Genomic DNA, 24,632 nt, shown 5'->3' on the forward strand with positions numbered 1-24,632 from the left:
ACTGTGTATACAACTAATCATGACTTTTACTATAATTTGTTCACAAATCGTAATATTCGGAAAGTATTCAGCCGAATGTAAATGTCATTTCATAAGCATACACAATCAACAAGGCCTCAATGACTCTCACGACGCGGTTCACTTGTTTCTGTCACAAATAACCCGAGTGCAGACACATTCCACCAAAGACGAAGGTAACATGCCCTCTTGGGTGATGAATATTTAAAAAGCCTTAGGAGTAAATTAGCTGCTGAGCACGTGAAATTGTGGCATTAAAACAAAAGATCCCCCTGCGGCATCTTTCACTTGGAGGAGCGCTTGACCACAAACTTTGAGAAGCTGGAAAATGTTCCATGAGCCGCTCCAGCCAGCAGAAACGATGCAGGACACAAGTTGGTAGGCGGACCGTTGGCATCCTGCAATTGTGAAGATATTTCTGTTTAGTAGATGCTCTTCTTTTTGTACCACTGTTTATTTCACCTTTAACAAGCAGCTGAACTCCTTAACGTTTGCATAATAAAATGCTGCAATGTGGAACATTTAGCAGGGTTACCTCAATTTTGCTTTTCTACGAATTAACACAATGTAAGTAATCTGCACACAACTACAATCAAAGTACAATTTTCACCTACTTCACTGCTAACATCAGCGTTTGACTGCTCAAGCACAAATACAGGTTGGACATGTGAGCAATCTGCTAAACTTATCCCCACAAACTGAACAATCAGGCATCATAAATCGGCAAGGAAGGAGGTGTCACCTTTAAAGGAGGTGTCACCTTCAGGAGGTGTCACCTTCAAAACATAAACAACACCTGGAAGCTTGAAGCATGAGAGGGGGTCTTTCACGCTGACAATGTCAGAACATAGCTTGCTAGTGGGCACGTGAATGATGTGCACAATCTGTTTCTTGAAAATGCGTGCAAAAGCTTGATTGATGTGTAAGACGAGAATTGCAGCACGTTTTGACACAGGCCTTGTAGACGCTTCTGCCTGCTAATGTCAATGCGGATTCCTGCTAGTCGCCCTCTTCGCTTTTTTCTAAATATAATGCTTTAGGCAGCCACAAGGACTGCATCAAAACGTGCAGCAATTACCTACGTCCCACACATCGGTGAAACTCTCGCACACATTTTCAAGAAACGCAGTGCATACATCGTGCATGTGCCCACTAGCAAGCTATGTTCTGACATTGTCAGCGTGAAAGACCCCCTCTCACGCTCCAAGCTTCCGGGTATTGTTTATTAGATTCCATGCGCTGAATGCAAATCAGTGTACATTGGCGAAACGGACAATCTGCACAGAAGATTAATGCAGCACTGGAACGAAGTGAACAAGGGCCATGCAAAAACAAGTCCACTGGCAGAGCACCGTGAGAGGACGGGACACGTGGTCGACTGGAACAAGGCGAAATTACTGACAACTGAGTGCATTTTATCTTCTCGATTGCTGCTCGAGTCCCTCACCGTTCAGACGACGCCCAACATTATCAACATAATGGATGGCAATCTGCACCATACCTATGCAAACTCATTGCGCCGCGTAATGCCCAATATATAGATTCGTTTTCCACGACGCATGCTCACCGATAACAAGCAACAAACCGTTAAATGGCTTTCTTTACTTGGTCTCATGACCTACGTTTCATCACTGCAATAATGTTTTTACCTGCCTACACGGCATTCCGTCAAACACTGGACTACACCACATGAGCCATTGCCGTTCTTAACCTGCACCAGAGTATATAACCTTTCACTACTGCTATGAGATAGACCCATAAACGCACTTCAATATGGCCTTTATATTTAGCTCTTGGAAACATTAGGTATAATTTTACCTTTAAAGATAGACCCATAAACGCACTTCAATATGGCCTTTATATTTAGCTATTGGAAACATTATGTATAATTTTACCTTTAAGTTGCACCTGCTACAGTAGCTGGTAATATACCAAAAACATGAAAAAAACGGTGGTGGTTTAACACGCCAAAGCTACACTCGGGATATGGGGAGCACTGTAGGGGAAGGCTTCGCATTAATTTTCACCATCTGGGTATTTTTGTGCGCATCGAAATCTCAAAACACGGGCGTCTTACGTGTTGCCTCCATCTGAAAAGCGGCCACACCAAGCGGTATCTAACCGACATTCGCCTCCACAGCACACCACCCTAGCCACTGCAGTGGGTTAATTATATAAAATAAAGCGAGTTTTGGAGTGCAAATGAAAATATTTTTCACACGTCTTATTTTTCCAATCGATGTACCTTTTGAAATCCACCATGCAATCCCCCCTCCCCTACCGGCCTACCAAAACACCTTTGTCTCAAGAGGTAATCAGGCTGTTGTTAATGAAGTAAGTATTTACAATTCGAGACTTGCCACCGTTAAAGTAATGCACTTTGTTTTAGAGGTAAGCGACATTAGCCATTTGCAGCACCAGGAGTTAATTGTGTTAAGATCAGATTGAAAGCATTGACGGTAGTAGTTGAAAGAAATTGTGTGATAAATTACAACATCATCTGCAAATAGACCTACATGGGAGGATATGCAACATGGAAGATAGACCAAGCAACCTGCCTGGGGGGACAACAAAGTGGCACGAGCAAAACAAGTATATAGTTATTAGAAGTAAACTGCATTTGAGAAGAATGAAAATCTTTCGCTCAAGTGAGGACATTAGGTTGAAGTTTGAGAAGTAGTCTGTGGTGTGCAATGCGATTGAATGCTTTAGAAAATTTGAGAAAAACTACCGCAGTTTGTAAGCCTGCGTCAATGGATCAATGTAGATCGTGAACAAATCCTGAAAGTTGTGTTTCTCAAGTAACCCTTGTGAAAACCGCGGTGATACTCGAATGTGATATTGTGATTTTATAAATAATTAGCGACCTCAGAGTGGATGAAATGTTTCCCGACCTTGCATATGGTGCTTGTTAGGGAAATTTAACGGTAAAGTACCATCTCCTGATTTAAAGACTGGTGCTACCTCGACTATCTTCCAACCATTGAGAATAGTGCCTGTCATGAGAGACTGCGAAAAAAGCGCTGTCAGAATTCTACAGACTGCGGGATGTACTTTTCGGTATAGTATGATTAATACCAGTATGATCTGAAGTGGACCAGTTTGTATTGCAAGTTTAAAACCATATCGAAAGATCCTAAATGTTTGCTTGGCTTGATTACATACGAATACTTGCTTCAAAGTCAGTTCAATTTCTCTTCTTGCCCTTTAGTCGTCGGCCCCAGATTCTCTTCAGTATCTCTGCTAAGCAATGACACGCTCCATACGCACAGCACTGCTTCATGAAAATGTTTCAAATAATCAGAGGCCACAGCACTGCTAACAGGTATACATCATGGCAGGTTCCACAACATGCAATAACTAACCTGAAAGTACATAATCGGTGGGTGCACCGATATGGCAGCAGTGCCTGGACCGATGTGTCGAGCAAATGCGCTGACTTCTGAACGGGTGGTCCAAGCGGCCAGATGATGGATGAATGACCATTCCTGGCGGCAAAGCGTACGGAGCACCAACGAAAGGCCAGGCAGTACTTGGGTACAGCAGGTGCAGTGTCGGTTGGCCAAGGGAGGCCGTGGCAAAGCCTTTGAAACTGGACTGGAAGGCAGCTGACCCAGGACAGCCAGCAGCAGCACCTGCAGGTGCATAATCTGTGAGTGTGCTGACACTTGTTGAAATACAAGAAGAGCACACACAAAGCACGAATGCTTACATCAAGTAGATTTTTAATCGCTTAAAGACAGTAACCTCCAAGGCACTAATAAGAACATTCCCGGAACACCCCAAGTGAAATTGAGGTCACAGTAAGAATGTATTTATTAGACCCGCAGGTACTGTGAGTGGGGTATGCATGATATATGCAAAGCTAGCTACTGAGCTAATTTGCATGGAACGCATGCTAGCAGCTCATCTGTATCCCTTGCTTTCAATCGGAACTGGTGTGTGATAGTTAAGGCTCCTCCATTTCAATGTCTGACTTGTATCTGTACGTTCAATTCTCCAATATAAATCGAGTTGAGTGAGTGCCTACAGATTTCTTGTTAGTCTCTGTATGGCCTGCGGTTTTGCGAAAATGAGAACTTGCGAATTGGCTCAATTTTCTGCACTAATTTAAACAATACATATGCCTCTGATATCAAGCCCCAGACTTCCCGAGAGCTACTCTGACGGAATCGGCAGGCGCCTCGTAGGCGTTGTGAAATCTCCCCCACTACCCCGAGACTATGCTAACTCCCTGTGAGGCCACATGCGCACATTTCACCTTAAATTTGCACGTATGTGAATTCTATACCTCTATGAACTCTCAGACGGGCGTCGTCATATTCGTGTCAGACTCGTGAAGCTCGGCAACGTAAATTACCGTACTCGCTCGCTGGCGCGCGGCCCGAACTCTCTCACCGTTTCCTGGCCTAGCATACTATTTTCTCCCCCTTGCACGTTGTAAATTCTCATCTGTTTAACGCGGCCCGAACTCTCTCACCGTTTCCGGCCCTTGCACACTATTTTCTCCACCTTGCACTTTGTAAATTCTCATCTGTTTAACTACACCTCGTGCGCCCTCATCTCTTGCCTGCTTTTCTTCCAGCCCAACGCCGTCAGCACCCGGTCGACGCGTACGCTGTCGGGGCGCGTTGGCGAGCGAGTGCGGCAATTTCACGACGCTGTTGTCGAGCTTCACGAGAACAGCACACATATCGCGGCCCGAAGACCGCGAGGCGTACGGTCGCCGGTCTCGCGAGCGCAATAGCTCCGAAGCGCACTGCACGGAATTCGTGTAAAGGGGGGGGGGGAGATTTTACAACACCTACGAGACGCCAGCCATGGAATCAAGTGTACGCTTTTTCACATGCACTTCCAGGGAACCTCCTGTTCATGTTATTTCTTGGTATACCGCGGGTATTCACGAGGGAGGACTAATCACAGCGTTGTGCCACTCACGCGAAATTGCGACTGCGATCTGCAACCGCAAAGGCACTGTTTGAGAGACACATAAACAAACGCCCCGGTGTTAGAGAGCCTTGCGTGATGTGAAATTATTAGCAGCCGTGTACCACAGCGCGAGCATCGTAGCCAAGGTCTAGCTTCAGCGTAAATTGATGCTGACTTCTGCGGAAACGGTGGACTGGGCGCCAAACAAGTATACTAACTCACGTAGGCTCTCAGAGCAAACGAGATGGGGGTCTAGCGAATTACTGACCCATAAACACCAGAACTCGTTCCAACCAAATACAGAATAATAAAAAATGCGTACTTACCCGAGCAAAAACGATGTTTCCAACGTACAATTCTCCTTCACTGTCGTCTTCATCTCGCGGACACACGAACACGCTTTGTTCTGATGCAATGTCATCCACTTTTGACACGCAGTATTTTATCCGGCGATGATCGTTCTTCCGGGGTCCCCATAGGCCTCCTGCGCTGGAGGTTTGGCGACATGCAGCGCCCCTAGCGGCCAACGCCTCTGGGTAGTACAAAAGCAGACGACCCTCGCCGCCCTCCATGTGTTTTCAATTACAAGCCAGAGTGAAAGTTGGTTGTGGCGCTGTGTGGCGAGTTTAAATGACTGCATATTGTATGAAATAGCCCTTAAAGTAGTTGCAGAGGCTAAACAAAATAATATCCGCTAAAAGAAGCCGATTTGTCGGCTTTCTTTTAGCGAGCTTTCGCGATGGTCGCGGCGTGGGACAGTATCGCCAGGTCGGGTGGTTTAACTGTTTCACGACAGTTACAGTTTTTTCTTCTTGCGTGAGGGCGAAAAAGGAAAGTTCACGAGTAGCATAAACACGGAACGCTGCTTATCCTATATCCTGAGGTAACTGCAAAAGGTTGCTTCAACGGGAGCATGCAAGCGGACGCAAGAATTGCGCAGCCGACTCAGCTGACACTGCTGGCCTGGCACCGGCTTTGAAACGAGTGGAAATTTTGTTTCGTATTTTCGCAAACTAAATGATTCATGCATAACGTTTTACGCCGCACGATTTACGAACGGGAGGGTACATGTATACTAGCAAGTAGGTGGGGCAATAGCGCCAAATAAACAAATTAAGCGCTATTAAAGGACGCAAAACATGCACCAAATCACACGCTCGCTGCCTGCAGAGATGTGTACTTCTATAACACCACATAACACAGCATAACATAACACAGCCGCATACACGGCACAGGGCCCCGAATGTATACATACGATCATCACTGACTGTGTTGGTTTTCTAGTGCAGGGGTCGTCGAATCTGAACGCCGACACGCCAGTTTTGACTTCAAATGGAGTTAGACAGCGAGGCAAGAACAGAGAACTGGCGTCCTCCAGTTGAATTGCACCCCCATCTTCACACTTCGCCAGATTATTGTCAAATATTATTAGAAATTCGCTGAATTTTTTTCTCTTTGCATTCAAAGCCCCCCTCTTCCGCCCCCCCCCTTCCCTTTTCCGATTTGCCGTCCAGCCCTCCGCGGTGTCGGCTGCACGGAACTCGGACGTTGCTGACCGTCATTCTAGGCTATTAAGTGCAAACTGGGAATGTATACTGCAAGAGCGTAATTAAGTAAAGCGAGAGCAAACAAGGAAAGCGAGCGGCCTCTTAGTTCGCCCGACCACTTTGTTTTCCGGCCACTAATTTCGGAATCGCAAAACAGATTTCACGCTTCTGACGGTCGCGGCAATTTGTCACTTAGACACGCAACAAAACGGCAAGCTAACGCTGCACCATGTATTCGTAACAGCGACGCAAACGAGCACTAATTAATGAAAGTGCACGCATAGTGTGCAGGTACGCAAAAGAACGGCGCACCGCAGCAGGCGAGCCTGCGGTACGCCGGACTCGCTGGCTTTTTAAAGCGCGATCATCACCGATTGCGTCACTCTTCTTGGCTGTTTTTGAGAAGTCTCTGTCACCTAGAGTATTAGTTTAAACTAGAAATTTCCCCTAAAATTTCACTTCGTACGACCATCGATCGGTGAACCTGCGAGTAGCAGACGCCGTCACGGTCCCGGCACTTTCGTCGGCGCTGTAAACGTGTTAAGCGCTGCAAAGCTTTTTCCCCTAATGCCAAGTTGATCGCTGAAATAGATCGGACGCGTCGGGGATGAACTGGTGACCACGTCGCAGAATAATCGGGAGCGTCGAGCTCATTTTGCTTCTGTCAACACGGGATCCTATGGGACCCGCGCAGCTTTGTACTACCCGGAAGTACTGCCCGGAAGCCGCTTGCGCAGCGCCCCCTGGGCAGCGCAGGAGGCCTATGTTCAACACACGCGTAGGTTGGAAGGGTAGACATCACCCATAAAGCTTCTATAACTATGATTTAAGCTTGAAATAGATAAAACAGATTAAATCACGCCACCAACCACTCGGCACAAAACGCCATGAAAAAACACACAAAAAGTGAGAGATGGTTGCCAGACTACAAATGCCAGACCTCTATGTTTGACGAAAATTGTGTTAGTACTGTAATGTTGGTAATTATCTTTCTGCTTTCAAAGTCTGAAATGTGTTTATAACTTAAATTTAAGGTTTTTAAACAGAAAAAGTGAATACACATAAAGTAATTGACATATATACTGATATTGTGAATAGGTTTTGACGTTTGTTTTGGTTTTATTTTCACGGCGGGCTTCTCAAGAGAGAACGTGCGAGAAAACGAGCTACTTTGGGTTTAGGAAGAGGGCGGTAAATGTCGGCGTGATAGAAAGCAAGGAACAGGCGCTTACCCTGGTCGTAAAAAAAGGAGCTAATGAAACCCTCACCTAAAAAAAAAACCACGTTCGACGAGGAATCGAACCATTGACCTACAAAACAGTAAACGGACGCGTTAACAATCAGCTATCTCGGCAGGCCGTGTACGGGGCGCCTAAAACAACTCTATACTTACGTAAGTTTTCAACGAATATTGTCGCTTGTGTCTAGTTTATGCAGCATTTTTGAAATTCTGGCTGTCCTAACGCTTGTTTCTCACGCACCGGTCTTGCAGACGAGGCCGCATTGCTAGCGCTGCAAGCGATTGAGGCAAAGCTCCATTATTTGACTCAAGAAAAGCTATCGCAGTCAACCCGACCTTTCCTGCGCAAGCCACGGTAGCCACGAAATAAATGGAATGTGCCGTTAGAATTATGGCGTTGATAACGCTTGTTTGACCGGTACCGTCTTGCAGAGAAGCAACGTCGCTCTAATACTACAAGCGATGTCACTCCTGGCATGTCAGGCGCATCAAACCCATCGTGTAAAACGACTGCTAACAGTGCGAAAACCTCTGAGTTTGTAACAAGTGGGGATTATTAGAACGCGACCGAAGCATGCGGTGGCGGCGACGTAATAGGTACAGTAAGCAGGTAGGCAGAACAGCAGCGTAGGGTTACCACCTTTCCCCGAAAAAAAAACGGGCCTTCCGGGGTGGGGGGGAGGGGGGGGGGGAGGGGGATTTGTGTTGAAAAAAGACGCCATGTTTTTTAACATGAAGTGCCATTTATTGTAGTGTTTTCTTAGAGAGAAATCAACATAACGTTTGTACTGAAAGTGATTGAGAGTTTGGTTAATCGCTCTGCATGTGCTTCACGGAAAAGTAACCGCAATTGCTGACCTGACCGCGGCCGTAGAATTTCGTTATTTTGTTCTTCCCTTAGGTCCCCCTCCATCTGAGGCAGCGCGCTCGCCCGCGTATTTTAAGTACGAATGCACTTTATAAGCGACCCTGAATTCCGTTGACCGCCGTCCGTCCACATAGCAACAGCTGCGGGTGCGCGCGCTCCTCGTCTTCCTTGGCAACGGGGGGAGGTGGCACATACCCACGTGGGAGATTGGCCAGGAATCTCCTCGTCTTCCTTGGCAACAGGGGGAGATGGGCGCGGGCTGCCTGGCCGCTGACATGGCACATACCCACGTGGGGGATTGGCCAGGAATCGGGCGTGAGAAGGGCTAATGCACCCGCCTAAAGGAGTACTGACACGAAATTTCAAAGCTGAGATCCGCTCTAGCAATCAAGTACAACCACAACACAAATAGGTGTCTGTGAATAAATGCATCTTTCTTTCTTTGTAGTTGTGTGTGTTTGTGTGTGATCTCTCTTTCGCGAACATTACCGAACCGCGCAAATTCAACTCCTGCATTCGCACTTTCACATTCTTCCCCTCGGGGAAATGCGGGGAAATTTTTTCTCTGCTCGCGTGTCTTTGCGCAGCTTGTCGACACGTATGTATCGTCTTAGTTGTTGAATTAACGCTTATAAAACGCCAAAACGGACATAATCACGGCACAAAAGCCAAAAAACCGGCTGATGACGGCCAGTTTTAGATATGGACCGGCAACCAGCCCGCTGTTTAAAAAACCGGTCGGGCCGGTCCAAAACCGGGAAGGTGGCAACCCTACGGCAGCGACGAGCGAAAATGATTTTACACGACCGCCCCCGTCGGCCTGCCCAAAAAAGGAAGATAGAACCCCTGCATACACGCCCTCGAAGAAAGCTGTACAGCCGATTAATTTTGTTGTGGACGAAGAGCAACCGAGGCTGCAGCCACAAACGATTGTGCTTGCCGTGGTATGAGCCAAAGCATATCTTCACATCGTTATGTTATCGTCCGTCTGACTGTTACTTATTGAAGGGAAAATTCAGAACACAAACGTTGACGTCTAGCGTCTATGCCAGACATAGACGCTGCTGTTTAGGCCCTAAAAACCACCTTCAGGGCGTCTGTCAGTTCTGTCTGATGGCGCGCTCGCGCCGCTGATTACGAACAAGGCGTCTGTTGGCGTTCACTGATCGTGTTGGCGAGCCGGTAAACGCCATCACGGTTAAACTCCCTGTTGGAAGACTACGCTGTTGGGACGATAGAGTGCCGACAGAGCTTCTTATTGGCCCCACAAACGCCATCAAGGTTAAACTCCCTGTTTAGGAAGACTAGGCTATTGTAACGATAGAGTGCCGACAGAACTTCGTACTAGCCCCACAGGCGTGCTGTGAGCCCAACAAGAAAGTCTTGTTGGACTTTTTGCCCGGGGCATAATAATACGGGAACAAATTCTTAGGCAAATTCGATTTCGTTGAGGATACGGATGCCTTGCGTAAAAGTTTTATTTATAGGACTACAAGAGGCATTTTGTAGCCTTCCCTTCCCGTGCACCCAGACATCGAAACGAACCTTGTGATACACTCGAAGAAGTAGATTAGTGCAGAGTGGAGTTTAAGCATTCAGCACGTTTTGTTCAATTTACGAACAGCAATTTTAGAGCATTTCCCCTGGTCTATGTGGAGAGTTCATATATAAACCTCTCAACGGGAGGTGAAATAGTGCAATGTGCGGTTTAAACATTCAGCCTGTTTTTGTGCAATTTTGCATGCTTGCATTCACACACCGTTCTTTTAGGCACCCTAACGATAGGGTGCCGTGGTAAGACCCCAATCGAGAAGAAATACTTTTTAGCACCCCTTTAACGGTCGTAGCACCCTTTGAAACTGTTGATTACACCCCCGAATTTTGGCACCCTCGAGGTGGGGTGCCCGACCAATATTTGGGCGCTGGAAAGGTGCAAAAAAGGTGCAAAATGTTCAGTACACCCCTCTAGCACCTTAAAGGGTGTAAAAATGTTAAGATTTACACCCCTTAATTTGTGGCACCCTCATGATTGGGCGCCGGAGCAATGTTCTGGTCCCTAGAAGGTGCAAAAAGGGTGCAAAATGTTGAGTGCACCCTTTTAGCACCTTAAAGGGTGTTAAAAAGTTTAGTGTGCAACAAGGAGCAAATTTATAAAAATCAATTGTAACATTCGAATAGTTCATTTTTTCAAACACTGTGAGATAATGAAGGCAAGATGACACCGAAAAGCTAAAACCTGAAAGTGCACCTCACCAACACATGCCGAGAGATGCCTTAGGTCGTATTCCGCGTGCATCTTACCTTCCGAGGGCTTGAAGACTAAGCTCAAGTGCTTGAAATAGACGCCTGCTTCTCGCAGTTTTCGCCATCTTGCTGCTTTGAGAGCGTACCTTCTCCACCGTAGCAATTGTTTAGGGAGCGACAACGGTTAGCGTTATCAGCACCAACGAAGAATTTTAAGCGAAAGCACGCGCGGCGGCAATCACTGGTCAGCAGATATGCCTGGCTTAGGCTGTACGCTTTCGGGAAACATGATATGTATGGTCTGTTCGGGTAGGGCAGAACAAATTTGTCTCCGCACATGGAGCTGCTAAAAAGCAGACGCGCCTATGCTTCAACCGAAAGCTTCTGTAAAGGGCGTTACCTTGCTCTACATTGTTTTTCATTCATATACTCTAAAAGCCCAGGAGGGCATTATATAGGGGGAAGGTAACATTGTGTTCGATCAATTTCAATTCAAGAACAAACACAGTCAAGAGCGGGAATGTAAAAGGAAAAGGTAGGAAAACACCAAAAAAGTAAATAACCAAAACATACAAAGTCAGCGCACATTGTACATGGTTCATGAATCTGATAATTTCAGCTATGTCTACATAAAAACCGCTTGAAATGGCCTACAAACGATTCATGAATATGAATTGTTGCAATGCCTTCTGGTAATCGATTGCAATGAATAATCGCCAAACACAGCGGGGAATGACGAAGAAGGTTAATACTGGCAAACAAGGGGATGACTTTGAAAGGGTGATCTAGACGTGGAAAAATGCGATGGGCAGGTTTGATATTCAATGCAGAAAATGATGACGCAGTATGATGCAGCCGGTGGAAAGGAGAAAGTAATGCTAGTAATTTTTGTTTTTCGAGGGAGGGCAGCTGCAGGGAATCTTCAAGGACAGTGCATGATGCTAGACCTGCGGGATTTGTTCCTAGACATGAAACGTGCGGCTTTATTTTGTAAGGCCCCCAATTTGTTTGTTAAGTATGTCTGTTTTGGATTCGAAATAAGGATTTGATTGATTGTAGGGTTTACTGCGGCAACGCGCCGATGAGGCGGGCCGTAGTGGAGGGCTCCAGATTAATTTTGACCACCTGGGGACCTTTAACATGCGCAGAAATCTCGTACACACGGGCGTTTTTGCCTTTCGGCTCCTCAGAAAAGCGACCGCCGCGGCCGGGAATCGAACCCGCGTTCTCGTGCTCAGCAGCAGAACGCCTGAGACATTGAGCCAGGTTCCAAATAATCGACGCGTACCCAACTTTAGATCTAACTAGTGAAGTATAAGCTAAAAGTTTAGTTGACTGGCTTGTTAAATGCAAACTTCGTTTGATGAAGCCTAGTGTTCTACTCGCCTTGGAAATTGTAGCATCAGTATGTTCATTCGACGTGAGTGTAAACGACAAATAGACAAATAGATATTTAAGGTAGTAACGCTTCCGATCAGCATGTTATTAATAGAATATGAATTAAGATACATATTAGTAGACCTGGTAACTTTCATAGCTTTCGTAATTGGAGCATTTATTTTCATTTGCCGCTGCTCACAACAGCTAAAAATATTGAACAGGCCTGTGTGTAAAGCTTAAAGTTTTATACCTGTTAATTTGTCTCGAAGTCACGCAATCATCAGCGAATACCCCAACATTAAAACTAAAGTTATTACTCACGTCATTATTGTAAAGTACAAATAAAATTGGTCCCAGTACAGAGCCCTGAGACACTCTTGATTTGAATTTTGTTAAAGGGGAATTCTGGTCATTTACTGAAACCTATTGACAGCGCTTGGGTAGAAATGTTGCAATTTAATTGATAACGCCGCTGTTAGGCTTAAGAGCGCCAAGTTTCATCGTTAGGCGTTCATGAGGTGCTTTATGAAATGCTTTTGTAAACTCTATGAATGTGGCATGAATTTCGGATGCGTTGCGAAAGGCCTGATGTAGGTGGGTTACAAACTCAAATAATTGAGTTTCCGTTGCGATTACCACCACGGTTGAAACCTGAAGACAACAAGGCGCCCGCCTAATGTCGCCCCAAAGAAAGTTACAACCAACATTAAATTCTGGGTAGGGAGTTTTGAGTGCGTCGGCCCCCTGGTCGCGGTTCGCCACTGCTTCGGTCTGGACTAGTAAGGCGATTTGAAGCGGCAGTTGCGTCCCGTTAAGGTGGAGATGTGGCGGAGGTTTTATTGGTGCTGAGGACGCTGTCAATTTATGAACACATTTCCCGGTTTATTGACGCGCCATCCTCATGTGGGTTGAGAGGTGACGTGAAGCGCCCCGTAATGCGGTGGTTTCATAGGAACACGCGATGTGCCTGAAAATTGCGTTGAGTGATGCAGCCTGGGGCTTACGTAACTTTGCCGTGCATGACACTGCAAAGCACTCATGTTCGTCCCGACGAAACTGCCATAGCCATGCACATCCAGAGTGCGCGGATGTGAGGACATGTCTGTGGTTACACTTAAAACTTGTGGGGTTGCTGAGACAGCAAGTTCCGCAGAAAAGCAGGGAGAGTGATCGCAAACGCCTGATTATCCGACTAAAGGCCGCAATTTACAAAATAAACTTTCTAGACAACATTTGTGTGGCAGAAAATCTTCAGAGGCACGATGTCGAAAGTTCGCCGGGCGGCACTGCGAGGATACGACAGCGGCCTCCGCTTCGCCGTTCAGTTCATATTAAAGTGGCTGGAAGAGGAAAATGCGCTGAAGTAAAACACACGAGAAACAAGAAAGCTCTCAGGACTATAATAGTTGCTTATTCATTTATCCCTCAAAGGTATCGTGGACATATGTTATGAGGGATGGGCATGGCATGGCACCTGAAAGGGGTGTGAGAGCAAGAAAAGAGCTCGAGATGAGTTTTCAGTACTTATGGGGCCTTCTTCAATGTCCTCCTTTCTAAAGGACATGCTTTTTAAAGGCCTGTTAGAAAGGTTATTCGTTGGTGGTAGTAGCAGCTGGAGCAGGTAGCCTATTCAGTCTCCGAGGCGCCGAGGAAAAATGACTGTTCGAATGTGTTAGTACGGGCCCGTTCGGCCAAAACTGAATTTTTATTAAGAAACACTCTACAAAAATAAAACGTGCGAAGTTCTTTGAAGAGGTCCGTAGCTTATTTGATGCATTTCGAAGATTTTTGTGCCGGTGTAATGACAGAAAAGGGGGGTACTACGTAGTCTGGCTACCGCGTGCGGTGCACTAAGGTGACGTCGACGTCGAGGTGCTTCCAGATTGCAAACTCCGTTCGACAATTCCGCGTGACTTAATATTCCTTCTTGCGGTGAAATATTAGTTTAAGCTTTCAAACACGCGAACATCCGGTCGTAGGACGCTCCGAGTAAGACGAACAGAAAAGCACCGTGTAACGTAAAAGGCGGAATTTTAAGGTTTGCGTTGCTACAAATAAGCTTCGTACTGTGATTCTGGTGAATCTGACGTTGCAACGTTATCCTCTTTACGTGTGACATCTCGAGCCGTGTGGAAGCGCAAAAACCCCACCACAGTTCCTCCGTTATCTCTTTCCCGCGTAGTCGGAGTGCGGGACCTATAAACAAAATAATCAATAAACAACGACACGAACCATAAATGAAAAGTGTGTGTGTGGGGGGAGAGGGGGAGGGGTGCGTCCAAAAGCTATGCCTGTGACGCAGCAACAAACGCATCCGTTAGCGAAGCGCAATACGGACTGGTTGCAGACGTCGGCGAGAAGAGAAGCATCATGAGTATCTACCGCAAAATTTCGTGCGCCAGCGAGGATCATGATGAACCCAGGTAGAAACGGCAGTGGCGAGAAACCGCTCTTTTGGCTTACGATAGTTCAACTCATACTTCTCGCTCTTCCAAAATTGTTGAAGAAGATTCTTACAAGAACATTGAATAATTTCACACTATGTACACCCAGGTATCAGAAGAAGGCATTCGGAAACCCCTTACGAATCCCGATATCTGCACCTTAGAGACACAAAATGATAATTTAACAATTCCTTGCTCCAATATTGCAGAGAGGGCACCACGCATTTCGCTTTTCAATCCCTTTTGCCCTTGAAGAACCAAAGGGTACTCAATATTTCATGTCGCGTAAAATGCTGATCTCCAGTCGCTGAACTGACTTTGAAGCGCACTGGAGTTTAATTATTGTGGTTAAATCTAACCAAGCCGCAAGTCTGTGTCATGAACTTTGCCCCTTCGTGCGGCAGTATAATAAGTGACCGTAAAGAAAGAAATATTTTCGGAGGTGCGTCATTCCAGCAATTTCGCGTGGCCAGCAGGCCAGAGTTAGGAATATAGAACGGGTGAAGGTGCAAAGTTAAGCGATTACCCTATTGTCCAATTGTGTACCTGCCCATAACACCGAGTGACCTCAGTGCAGAAAAGTCACTAAGTCAAACACGAAGGCAAATCTTAGAGGGCATTGCTTAGTTTGTATGCTGCATTGTAATTGCCGTATGAGGGATAATATAAGAACAGTGCAGGTATTAAATTGCTTTGGAAGTGTTCTGGGACCGCCTACGCAAAGGGGATCTGTAGAGTACTAAAAACATGAACCTGCTGCAGATTATACTGCTTTTTGGTGTAGTAACGGCTGCTATGTGAGTACGCATGTTAAACCAAATTATTTATGTGTCTGCGTCAAGTATTATATCAATGCTTATATCTGCATTTTATAGTCGCGTCGAAGCGTAATCTGGTCGATGTAACTCCAGTGATAACTAATTTCTGTCGCCTCAAAAAAATAAACCAGCGGCGGTCAACAGTGCCTCTGGGATAATTGTAGGCAACTTGAGCTGAGAAATTGGTTAACTAATTTGTGAATTTATCCTTGAATAGTTTTTTAGCCTCTAAAATTATTGATAGGAGCACTGTTTAAACGAATTGCTGTCCGCCATAATATATCATATAACTATTACTCGCTTGATATGGGTTTTTTTATGTGGCAGCGTAAAAAGAGCAACAGGACAAACGAGGGAATGATAGCAATTAAATTATGAAAGGTGTGTTTACGCAGTGAACGCTCTCACCTAACAGTTGATGCCGCCATTCAACGTGACTCAACAAGGCCGCAAAAACTGGCAACAAAAATACAGCAGCTTTGCAGTCTTGTAAGGACGGGCGGGACCGTGTCCAGGTGACACTATCGGTGCAGTGTACGCCTTTCTCCGACGGAGGGTGCCCCGATATTTTTGGTGTTCCCATAGAAAGCTCTCGTCAGAGGCGCAAATGGCACATCTATCGCAGTCGAGGGGGTCTGAAGGTGATTTGACCAGTTTGATAAGCAGGGTTGGATAGTTCGCTAGCTGCTCCCGTGCTTGTTTTACAAAGAACTGAATGTGTTGAGGGAGCATGCGGGCCTATGTATGATGATTGTTGGCAGGGTTGATGATGATCTTAAGGCGTGCCTTGTCATTACTTTCGTGCACACGCGTAGATTTTGTACTCAATTGTGAGAGGGCGTTCGCGATGAGAGAGCCTTAGCTGGGGTGGTACGGTAAGAACTGCCCCGCACGCCTTACTTGTCCCTTCGGGTTGTCCGAAGTTCCGCTAGGTCTCGGAACCAAATATACGATGTTGCTTTCTCGGTGCACGCACAAGTTTTACAACTGGTCCTAATAAAAAATGTTTTGCGAGGTCGCATGTACACAAATGTTACATTGTGCGTAGTTGCGTACGAAGGGAATGTTATTTCCTGCGTAACCGAAATGAATTGTTTTTATATCTGTATGTCATATCAAACTTTGCTATTACCTGTTTGCGATATTCGAAGACAAATTTTATTGAGAGGGCATCACACTCTGTGCGTGCTAGTCAGCTTTCTCTTATCTACACCAGGAGGAAAAAAACCATGCCGTTTATTGGTTGCTGAGATCGCGTACATAGTAAGGTATGCAAGGCATTAAACTGCTATTTATTCTTCGGGTTCAGACCTACGTTGTAACGGTCGTATGGCCACATATTTGCAAAAACTTCAATTGAATCTGTCCACATTCTACTGTTGATTGATTTGATGACAACAGATATGAAAATTTACCGGATATATGTAGCAAGTCATTGCTTCTAGTTGTCACGAGACGTCTTTGAAATGCTCATTTTAAAGCGCATCTCAAGAGAACGTGCCGTTTAGTCGGTCAGCGGTAAGACTAACAGTGACGTCATGTTACAACATTTGAGAGTTAAGTACCCCTGAGTATAATATTTTAAAGCTATAGCCATATTAAACATAACACGTCCTTTGTGGATTGTCATAAGCAATTCTGGATTCATGTGACCAGCGGCGCGACCGCGTCGATAATGACTTCGGTTTCCCGGCAACCATTGTAAAAATACTCCAACCTGCCGGTTCTTTACACACAGCTTTCCTGCTGCATTTTGGGTTCGTTTGCCGAATTATCTTGGTAATCTTACTTTTCTCGTATCACAACTGCCGGCTAAACCCGCTAAAAAAAGCCTTGCACCCCTACATCTAACGATGACGATGGTTGAACACGAGCTTTTCGCGATGGATTCTTTGGTTCGGCAGTCCCACACTGCGAGCATGTTCTGCTATGGAGGTACGCACCACTTTTTTAGAATACCCACACCAATGTTCGGGTGTGCGCTCCGTAGGTCCAATGTTTGGGGCTGGGATGTACAGCGAAAATCGGACGTGCTTCTTGGCGTTCGCTTCGACCATGTCGACATGGAGCATTCGGAGAGAGAGAGAGAGAGAGAGAGAGAGAGAGAGAGAGAGAGAGAGAGAGAGAGAGAGAGAGAGAGAGAGAGAGAGAGAGAAACTTTTATTAGGAGCATTGATCAGAAGATCATGTGGGAGTGGTTCCCTATTCACGGGAATCCATTGGCCATCTTCACCACGGCTTCCCTCTCGACGAGGATGACCTGGTCGGCGAGGGAGGGGCTAGACAGCAGTGTCTCTCCCACTGCTCTTGAGGGTGGGGGAAAGGGATAGATGCCGGTTTCATAGCGTGAAGGACCGAGGTTCGATTCCAGCCATGGGAGGCGTTTTGTCTTTAACATCACCGACCATCATTAATTCTCATCGTCACAGAAATCCGCTTTCCTGCAGAGCGTATTGGCGTACAACGGCATCAGTGAGGTCACTAAAGCTTTGGTTTATTATATGTTCCCTAGCACTTTAATAGAATTCGCCGGATCTGGGCGGCTTGCATTGGAGTAGTATACAAGAGGCCACGAAGGAATTCGGACACCCTAACCACCCGGCCAGAAACATACAAAGCGTGGGCTGTTGAAAATGTGGCACAAAACTCGGCGCGTGTGTGTATTACCGCACTCAGGTATAGTTTTTATAAATTATAATTTATCAAGAACTCTAACCACCAGATTACTATTGAACGCTTCTGCAGTAAGCCGCCACAAACACATGCAGCTGACTAACCACCGTTGGGAGCATTCTTTATTACAGAAAAACAATTAAACTGCGTCGAGACGAAAATACCCGACGCAATATATGCGTGGTTCTTGCTCGTTATTTCAACGCTTAGCGACAAAGGAGGGTTGATTTTACTACTCCACAACTCGAAGTTATCTCCATAAACGTGCACATGCCATGAACTCTTATTTTAAGCCATCAGTCGTCAGGTCAGAAAGTTTTGCCTGGCTTCACACACATCAGAGGCTAAGTGATATATACGGCGGTATGCTGGAACAGGAATATTGGTTAGCAAAATGACAGTTTAGAATGTTACAAAACTGTGAGAATAATATACAAATGTTGAATTTACTAGTTGCTTGCTCTATTGTGTTGTTAACTTGTTCTTTAGGCTTTGTGTCGGCAACACTTGCTCGGGTACGCAAGAGTTACTGAATGGGAGTTTAGCCTGTTGATCAGTCGTATCAGGGTTCAGCCATTTCCCGTTATGTTGCCTGCGAATTTCATCATAGGGACGATGATGTATCTGCGTCGGGCCCTACTGAAGCTTCATCTACGCCGACATGTTGTGCACGCATGGAGAGCTATGATTGGATGCGTAACATGATTTCATTTTACGGCTAAAGGAGGGAAGCCCGGAGGAACCGTAACTGCGTTTTTTGCCTACTTGCTGATATGGGGCAACAGAACGGCTACGCAAAGTTTATATTTAGAGTGTACACAATTTTACATATCTACACAACAGAGCTAGTTTCGAAATATCCTGACCACCCTTTAATGTTAGTCACTCCACTGCAGGTAACAGAAGCGCTAAGACCGACACGCATGGTCGAGAATCTACCGAACACAGACCCATGCCTCATACAAAACTTTGAGAAAAAAAGTTCTGCTTTTGTGGTTATATAGTAGAGGATACCGAGCGTATTTTGTCAGAAAAACGTTTACGAAAGTGACAAAAATGTTTAAACCAGTAGCGAATATAAAAACCTCAGTGATAGGGTGTACGCTGTACACGATGATGCGTATTGATTTTAATTTTCTGAGTTGCCTTGATCAAGCTTGGTCAATTTACAATGTTCGAGGGGAACAAAGTCCCTCTGATCCGTCGTTATTACAGTAATAGTTGTGGCAACAGCTTCCAGGCCACGGAAAGAGAATTCGCTCTGCAAACAATTTCAAATTCAGCCTCAAAAGTTTAACCAGAAAACTGGCAAAGGCAGCTTTCTAACTGTCAGAATTTTCTGTGGCAGGAATTCCAAGTTAGTCATTTGTTTTTAAGTCCCTGTGGGCCAGATACGTCGCCGTGGTCTTGAGTATTTTAGAGCGCAGCCCTTTGGCACCCGTTCCTGGGCTGAGCGGCGTTGCCGTCTTGATCACCAAGTGAACGATGGCAAGATCAAAGGGTGAAAGAAAGCAAAGGAGGAGATTGCCGCGAAATTGGGAGGGAAGGACTGCTTGCCCCGGTGGCGGGAGACGCTTCTGCGAAAGTGTGAGGGGGGGAGGGGCCAGTATGCTGTGCCCACTCGAGACGCTCGACAGCGCGACGCTTGTCGAAAATGTGAGAGGGGGTCATGCGCGACACGATGATGTGCATTCGCTTCCTAAGACGCAGTTCGCGGTCCCTTCGTGAGACGCAATTCGTACCGCCGACACAGAGGCTCACTATAGCTGCCGTAGAAAGAACCCACGAGTGAGTGCTGCCTCAGCGCACTGGAGCCATTAGGAGTGAGTGCTTAACTGCGAGGGAGGCAACCGGTCATGCGCTTCGCCAGCCGCTGCAACTAGACGAGCTGCCAGAGCGGAGGCTCAGCCCTGGGGACGCCCGAACCGCGAGTGAGTGCTGAAAAATGAGCGAGGCAATCGGGGCATCACCGGTGCTTCGTCAGCCACTGCAAATGAAAGATATGTGTAACCGTACAAATACGTCCGCCTGAAATTCTTTGTCTTAACATATTTTGCACAGGCAAAACAGCTACACGGCGGCGCCTAAATAACGCTATAGGGAGTATCGTGAATGCCAGCCATTTTTTACAAACACTGTACATAGATGCGGTAACATGAAATGTTTTGTCGTATTTGTACCCAGCCCTACTGTGTAAATAGTCTTCGTTCCGCACCTAAAACTGTATCAAACTTTTACCATGTATGAGGACTCGAAGGGCTCTGTCGTCTACTCATCCTGTATAATTAGCACCATGCATACTGGTGGAAATGAACTTCAAGGTAGTAAAGACAATTATTAGAGCATAAAAGTGAAATCGACAGAAGACACACAAGAAGACTCGCGTAACATTTGGAGGCTTGAAAGTTGATGCAGGGGGTTTTTTGGGCCCACAGTTTGGGCCCAGGTTTTTTTGTGCAGCGAAGAGCTCCCCAGTACAAAAAAAGCTCCTGCGACTCTGAGTATCCTCCCGATGACTCTGCCCTTAAGAGTCTATTGTCTTATACATTACGCCACACGGACCGACATTGAACATAGCAAAACAGAAGCACAGTTTGTTTCTTATCAAAGTCGGCCTTTTGTTTAAGAGTGCATAGACCGGTCTCGTGTTGGTAAAGTTCAACAGCACAGAGCTCCGTGAAATAAAAAAGATTCTTGCGCATTTATTTTGCGGAGTGTTCTTTGAATCCTTGCAGCGTTTGAGAGTTTTAATGTCTCCGTGTGAAGGGAAAGGGTTGAAAGAAATTAAAAAAAAATAGAAAACAGGGGAGTGTGCTTTGTATAGCAGTAAAGTAATCTGCTTCATAGCGCAGTAATGCTGTGTTGGTGGTATTAAAAACTCCAGGCATATCGCAGAAAACAATTACAGCCTACTTTCTGGTCGCACATTTAGTTTGAGCCCGGCAGCATTTCCAGTCTTCGAGCTGGCTCTGGCTCAATGATTTCAACAGGTTTATGTTTGAACAAAGATAATAATATAAGATGCAATATTTCCTTTAATGAAGGCCACATTTAGCACCAGGTGCATGAGGAAGTCTGGCGACAATGTGGAGAGCAAACAATATGTATGGTGCATGTAAGCTATGCGCAACTACTGTTGTTCTGGACTGACGCTTTAGTTATTTGTTGAAGCAAAATTTTTGTCACTGGTGCCGCTGGCGTCCTGTCAAAAAAACTAAGGTATTTCCCCATACACTGGTTGGTTGAGCGAAAAGCCATGAAGAAATAAGAAAAAGGGGCAAGGGCCTTCATGTTCTGACATAAGACGGCTTAAATTGCTCATAGAGAAATGTCTTCCGAGCTATGCTTTCGAGTTTAGGAATGGAGCCGACATTCACAATATCAGTGTAAGCCTGGTCTTTGTGACCTGCCTTTGTAATATTGCCTGTCCTGCAGTCAAATATGGACATCTGCTGTAGTAGGAATGCAGAAAACCCCTCTAACTCTTGTGTTATCAAAAGTATCCCGAAACAAATTGTATGAAAATTACCCGCTAAGACGACTTACATGCGTGAAACCGGTCTTGCAACGTGTTAAAACAGTCAGTTGAAAATGGTGAAAAAGGAATGGTTCTAATTCAGACAATACACGCATCGATAATGAGGGATGTGTAGAATAGTACACCTCTACCTCATAAATCCCGTATCGGTGTGAATTTAGATCGTTCGTAGATGCGTGATTGATGGTAGGGTTTAACGCGCCGACGCAGCGCAGGAGATGAGGCACGCCGTAATGGAGGGCTTCGGATTAATTTGGACCACCTGGGTATCTTTACCGGGCGCCGAAATCTCGTACACACGGGCGTTTTTGCTTTTTGCCTCCATCAGAAAAGAGGCCGCCGCGTCCGGGAATCGAACCCGCAACCTCGTGCTCAGCAGCGCAACGCCTTAGCCACTGAGCCACCGCGGCGGGTCGTTCGTAGATGCGTTTATTTAGTCCGCTCAAAATCATCGCTTTCTCGTTTCTCTCAACTTTTTTTTACAGAGGGATGGTAGATTTTTGATACTGGTCGTAATGTAATTACATTGCCAATAAGGCGGATAGAAGCATCTGAAACCCGGTTAGATATTTTCATAACCAATCTATATTCTTGTCCTGTTAACTCTGGTGTAATCAATTACGCCACAAGTATTCACGTTCGGTTATTGTTATCAGTGAACCATGTTTAGAATATGAAGCAAGTGCAATAACAGTGTTCCTCTAGATGCTGAAAGACGTCTACGTGTTCACAATTTAGAAATTCGATAGAAATGATGCATGGGGTGATGTACTGAACGAATACAACCCTTAAATACCCTACGGCTAATTGATGGAAATATTGACATCTCTCTATTATCAATGTGTTACATCCAAAATCACTGCCTGATCGAAAAATGCCCGTAAGCCAGGGATAACACGTGCCCCATTAAAGCTCATACCAAATCGAGACAAACTTTACCAAAGATTTGTCCAAACAAAATGTCTTGATACTTTAGAAAAATACAAAGTACGGAAAAAGAACGTTGCAAAAAAACTTCGTTCTGCTAATAGCCGCTATTAATACAATCTTCTCATTTCATCCACAAGGTCCTCGAGGAAGGTCTGGAAAAATTCAAATTACTGTTTGGTAATTCGTCACAACCTGTTACAAAAATTGACAAGAATAGTGTGGGATTTTCAAGTGCGAAATTGGCCAATGCTTTTAACGCTTGTTTTTATTATGTTGTCCACCCACGAGCAAATGCCCATAAACTACTCTATATAAAACATTGCCTGGACAATAGTGTGTTTCTTGAATTTGTTGCGGAGAGTGAGGTTGTAATGGCTCCCACCAACTTGAGAAACAGTTGGTCTAGCGATCTGCGGGACTTGCAGGTACAGCCGGTTAAACATGCTATTGCATTAATTTCTCATTGGCCGGTACACATTTATATTTCATTAGCATATAAAACGTTTCGTCGTAACATTCAGTGTGCGAAAATTACAGCAGTATATAAAAAATAGGACAAAAATGACTGATTGAATTACCGCGCGACTTCTATTTTTCCATTTTTTCTGAAAAATTTGAGAAACTGACTATTATGTGACTGAGTTTTTTTACAGAGCATTACAATATTTTAACGCCCGCCTTATATTTCGCAATAATAGGCCGACAGGTTTGGCATTATTGGTGCAGAAATAATTCATAACACGGATTTCGAAGACAGAAACTTCGTGCTTGGCACCTTCCTTGGTTTCAAAAAAGCATTTGACATATTTCATCATGACAGACTTCTGCTGAAATTACAGCATTATGGCATAAAAGGAACAGTGCTGTCCCTGATCTCATTTTGCCTAAAACATTAGTCACAACGTGGAAATTAGTGGATGGCAGGCCGTGAATTTCCGCTAATTAGTGGGCACAAATACCTGCCGGTGTCCCCCAAGACAGTATTTGAACCATTGCGTGTTTGCACGTTTTGATGACACGTACGTACTGATGAACCGTATTGAATCGTACGTAGTGAGGACACGGCAACGTGCGTTATTTATTGGGATGACACTAGCTCCTTTTTTTGGATAGGTCGGGAACACACCTATCTAATCGAGGTAACCAAACTCTTCGGCTAATAATGCTTTGAAGTTAAACCGAACCAAAACCAAAGCAGTCATGCTCACCCGCTTAACAAATTACATGCACGGCTGTCCCTCATACTAAATGACATCGAAATAGAAGTTGTGAAACCTTTCAAAAATTTAGCTGAGTAATGCTCCAAAAATATGACCAGGGACAGCCATATGGAATACTTGCTTAATGAGGTATATAGTACGGTTGGAATCCTCTGCCTTCACGGCTTAATGTTTCCAATTTCCAACAATTTTATGCTCTACAACATTTTGTTTTCGTCTCAACTCAATTACGGGTCACTGTTCTGGGAAACAACCACCATGGGTAACACTCAACCGTTACATGCACTTCAGAAACGTATTGTAGGGATGATGTGTAGAGCTCTTTAGGTCACACACGTAAAGTGTTTAAAGAAGTCAACATATTTTGCGTTGGTGAAATATGTAATTTCTGACTCTGTCGCTATTACAAGCTGGAGGTAAGCGAAAACCACAAGGCGTTGGCTGCATTATCCCGTCTAGAAAAATGTATCCCGCAGTACCGGAGTCGACATACCGAAGAATGGGTAATTTGAAAATGCGGCACGAATTAAGGAAAACAAATGGTAAAATTTTGACTTCCGCCAAAATAAATGAAGTGGTTCGACATCGCAACATAGGTATATTGTCCATACCTATTGAGGAGGTGCGCGAGATGTCCGTGTATACTTGACGGTTTATTGTAATTTTGCCGCGTTCGTTGTTTTATTTGTGAGTGCATTTTTATGTTTATTTGCTATTACGTTTTTATATTTAGTTTGGTTGCTTCTTTTTTACACTTCTCATTTCCGCACCAAAGTTGTCCCT

At 45.2% G+C, this 24,632-nt stretch overlaps 2 long non-coding RNA genes across 2 annotated transcripts in view; one reads left to right on the plus strand and one right to left on the minus strand.

Annotated features, from left to right (window-relative positions):
- Positions 1-114: 114 nt before the first annotated feature.
- On the minus strand, positions 115-5,418 carry LOC144145528 (uncharacterized). The gene is made up of 3 exons (XR_013317512.1): positions 5,274-5,418; positions 3,384-3,653; positions 115-416 (listed from the first exon to the last, which is right to left on the minus strand). It is a non-coding gene; the product is annotated as an uncharacterized LOC144145528 (long non-coding RNA).
- Positions 5,419-15,377: 9,959 nt separating this feature from the next.
- LOC144147233 (uncharacterized) overlaps positions 15,378-24,632 on the plus strand; it is a 58,062-nt gene continuing 48,807 nt past the window's right edge. Inside the window, exon 1 of the long non-coding RNA XR_013317871.1 lies at positions 15,378-15,467. This is a non-coding gene — a long non-coding RNA (uncharacterized LOC144147233). The remainder of the gene's footprint in view (positions 15,468-24,632) is intronic.

The sequence above is a fragment of the Haemaphysalis longicornis genome, unplaced genomic scaffold (assembly GCF_048455015.1).
Source record: "Haemaphysalis longicornis isolate Haplotype H1 unplaced genomic scaffold, Haemaphysalis longicornis Haplotype H1 scaffold_7, whole genome shotgun sequence".
NCBI classification, from domain to species: domain Eukaryota; kingdom Metazoa; phylum Arthropoda; class Arachnida; order Ixodida; family Ixodidae; genus Haemaphysalis; species Haemaphysalis longicornis.